Raw genomic sequence first — 4460 nt, forward strand, 5'->3', positions numbered from 1 at the left:
GCTTTAGACCTTTAGTCTATTTGCATAACTTTTACCTTGATATTCATTTCTTTTATAAAACATATGTTTAACATTTATATGCCACGTTTCTTCTTCATGAAGAAACGTGTATATCAAATTTCTTCTTTCATAAGAAATATCTTTATATAAAATAAAGAACAATATTTCATCATAATCTTATCGTATGAAAGCTACATTTCACTTATTTATCTGATCAAGGTATAGACTATACCTCCAACTAGGGTCTAAGCCTTATATAATAAAATAATCGGGTAGAACCCTTACCTTATAGGGCTTGTCTATACAAAATGCTTAAACTTGACGTGGGCAGCAGTTCTACTTGCACGTACTTCTAGACAATGAATGCGTCAGAACGTTGGGATCGTGGTACGTATTTCAATGTAAAGTGAGTGTGTGGTGATGATGTGTTTCCCACCCTAGTACAACCTACTTATAGGCTAAATTGTTCTTCTTCGCGTTGCGCGAAGAATTTCAGTTTAGCCGTTTGTGTAACACGAAGGACAAACTTAGCTGCCTTTATTATTTTATTCTTTCGCGTCTCATGAAGTTGATTCTATAGTCGTTCGCGTCGCGCGAAGGACAAAGATAGGTTTGATGAGTTAACTACTAGACGTGCCACGTGTCGACACGTGGTGACACGTGTCAGCACCTGACAAGGTTACTTTATGGCTACTTCGCATAGCGCGGAGTTTTCTTACTCATTTCCTTCGCGTCGCGCGAAGGAACTTAAATCTCAAAATTTTCATTTTTAGTCTTTGGTTTTTGGTAGCTCTTCATGTCTCGATCTATCTTCTACATTTCGAAATACTAATACAGCTCTCAAGCGGCTTGCGGCGATGCGAGCGTGCGAATTGCAAAGTGCGCTATCAAATGATGTGTGCCCCACGAAGTTCACCAAACTCCTCACTTCCGGGGCTAAACCCCAAATATAACGTTCAACTCGTTTATCTTCAGGAGTTACTAACCATGGTACTAAGCGGGCCAATTCATTGAAGCGGTTCGTGTATCCCAAATGGTCTGCTCCTTTCATCTCCAAACTCCAAATTTCATGTTCTAATATTTGAATTTCGTTCTTTGGGCAGAAATGTTCCAGCATCAGTGTTTTGAGTTCAGCCCATATTATGCGATTAACCGTATCTTGACCTTTTATCTGCACCGTAGTGTTCCACCACATTAATGCATGATCAGTAAGTGTAGAGGCAACATACTTGACAATGTTTTCGGGTGGACAATTGCTGATATTGAGGACAGATTCAGTTTTCTCGATCCACTTGATTAACCCGTTTGGCCCTTCAGTGCCCTTGAAATCAATCGGTTTACAGGCCAGAAAGTTTTTGATCGAATATTCCCTTCGAGGGGATTAGGGTTGTTATTGTTATTGTTTGGGTTCGGTGGGGGATTATTGTTGTTGACATTATTTGCATCAGGTGGGGGATTATTTGCATTGGTAGGGGCATTTGTATTAGGTGAGGGATTATTATTTGTAACTGTTTCATTGTTGGTTGGGGGAGCATTATTGATTTGTTGCTGGTTTGTTTGTATATTGGCATTAACACCAGCAGTTACTTGTGTTACGATAAGTGGGATTACTGCCTGCATTTGCCGACCAATAATCTCGGCTATTTCTGCTTCAGTCATAGAGTTTGCTTTCTTTGGGGCCATTCTATAATAATAAACAATTATAAGCCAATTAGTACTAATTCCAGTCTACGGTACTGTGTAATAATAATCACAATAAATGTTGTACAGGTAAATCAGATAACATACTGACATTTCACAAATTGTTCTGTACATTGATAATAAAAGGTACATAGACTTAGCCTGATAAAGCCCAGTGCTTGCATGTATATATCAAAATCTGTCACTAAGTGACTGTTAGACTTAACCCTATAAGGGTCAGTGTTTGTAATAATGTACAAAATTGTGCCCCATATTAACATAACATGCTACTGTATTCATACATGGAGTATCAAAAGTTCATGTACACATAATTGTAATATTCCGCATCTATCCATACAGATGATAGGCTAGCCATAAACATAAAAATAATAGCGCCGTAATCACCCAGTAACAGTTCCACAGCCGAACTGTCACCCTATTCAACCACCAGTGGTGGTAGGCATCTGACTGCTGCAAGTTCAGTACTATCTGATGTAACGTTGATAAGTACTGGGTCATGTCCCTCCTCTCCTAGTTAATGTTAGCTATGGCTATCGAGTGGTCTATCACACGGTCAGTCAGGACAGCCATCCAAGAGTTGTTTCCTACGTTTGGGAGGTCAGAGCGAGGGGTTGGTATACTCAATGAACGGGAAGATGAAGTATCCGCCCTAGGACGTGAAGGTCCTCCCCGGTCGTGGGTAGATCTGAATGGAATCTAGGTAGGGTCAATCGGGGTTACCCGAATACGAGCAGTCTGCCGGACTCGCGCAGTAGCTGAAGTCGTCGGCGACAGGTGTATAGGTGGAGTGGGTGATCGGGCTACTCTAGCAGGTGAACGACACTGACTGTTAACTTCGTCTGGATCCCTGCGTGGTGACCTGGGTGGATAACTATCACATCTGTAGCCGGACAGATCAGGCACATTCCTGGGTAGCTCTCTACAGATAACTTCTTCTTCCACCTCTTCCTCCTCCTCCTCCGGTTCCTCTTCTGGGTCCTCCTCTTCTGGATCCTCCTCTAATTCTTCCTCGGGATCCTCCTCAACAGAGATTACCGGTTCTTCTTCTGGTACGTACTCGTTATTCCTTGACATGAGTCTGCACAAAGGTTAGTTATAAGAATAATAACTATTGCTATCGCTAACTATTGTCGAGGAGATTAATTAATTAAACCAAATTTAATATTAATTATATTAGAATATAACATTAGTTTTATTAAAATTTTAATTTTAATTATTATTAAAATCAATATTGAATATAAATGAATATAATATTCATAGTAAAATTTACCGTCATCAACAGTATCGTACGTACACGTATTCATACACCTTGTTCCAAATAAGCACTATGAGTGTTACATATATATATACTTTCACATTACCTTTTATACACATATGTTGCCACTTTTACCTAATCATACGTTCTGCGACTTCTCCCGAATTCCCTCGTACAAGCAAGTCTGTTATTATGTTCTGGACCACAATAACTCACTTGCCCTACAAGTTCATCCCGACATCCATCAGTATATTATATCAATTTATTATTTAATTATTTTCCAGAGTTAATCGAGCCTACGGTTATATTTTAGATTCCCTAAGGGATAACCTAATCCTTTATAACCAATGGCTCTGATACCAACTTCTGTCACACCCCGACTAGCACAATGTGGAAGCGTAAAACGGGAATGTAACAGACACCTCTGGTATCAACACATTGTTTATAAAGAAACATTACAAACTAATTTACAATACATTACATTTCTTTGTTCTATCATTGTTTTACCGTCTAGGTGATACAAACAAAACTAGTTCGTTAACTATACATCCTTACTACTATCGCCCTTGCTTCTATTCACATAGCATCAACCACTCACCTCAGGCAAGTAACAGATCACCAAATCATTCCGATTTAGGTACACCTTGAAAGCAGTTTAAAACGGGTCAACTACTAGAGTTGGTGAGTTTCACGAGTTTCAAGAAAACAGTAATGAGTATTCGCAAGTCAACACTTGTAATCATGAAATAAGTATGTATGTATGTATGTAAATGATGTAATTATGCTAAGCTACAGTGAAGCCTTGAATGTATGTGCTGCGTGCATCCATTTCCCACGCCCAATCAACCACTGTGGCCCCTTTCCGCCCACAACATGCCTCAGTAGCTATGTCTAACACTACGTAGCCTGTTTGTATAAATATGGTCATGTGCAAACGGCGCTATGTGACACGGCAACCAAGCCGATTCCGTTTGGGTTTGTCAAACCAAGAGTATTATTCACAAGCCACCGGCTCGAAGTTAATCACTGTGATCGTGGGGACTTTCGTGTGTTAGCACTTAGATAAATCACATCAATACATGATCCAGGTATGTATATGTAATTAAACATGCTTTTCACCCCAGAAGTTCGTAAAACAGTTTAAAAGTGGGGTCATGAAACTCACGGTTTAGTAGATAATCAGTACTGTATCAGCTCGTGGTGTGTTCGGTCTGCTATCAGTAGTTCCTATAATCAATATTATAATAATATTAATATTTTAATATTATTATAATCTCAATACTAAACTGGGCTGTATAGCTAATCTGGGTGTAGCTGGAACGCCCAGAAAGTGGCAATAGGCTTAGGTTGTGATGTTGTTCAATGTCTAATACTTAAAACTGAACTTGGCTCAGATTCCCGTTTTCCCAGCTGGCCAAGTTGTTCGTTTACACGTTCAGAAAACAGTTATGGGAAAATAAGCTTTGGTAAATGTATTGGTTAACAAAATGATTAAGTTGTAAAG

This window comes from Bidens hawaiensis, unplaced genomic scaffold (assembly GCF_021521415.1).
Source record: "Bidens hawaiensis isolate Kalapana, Puna unplaced genomic scaffold, B.hawaiensis_p1.1 tig00039060_1, whole genome shotgun sequence".
NCBI lineage: Eukaryota > Viridiplantae > Streptophyta > Magnoliopsida > Asterales > Asteraceae > Bidens > Bidens hawaiensis.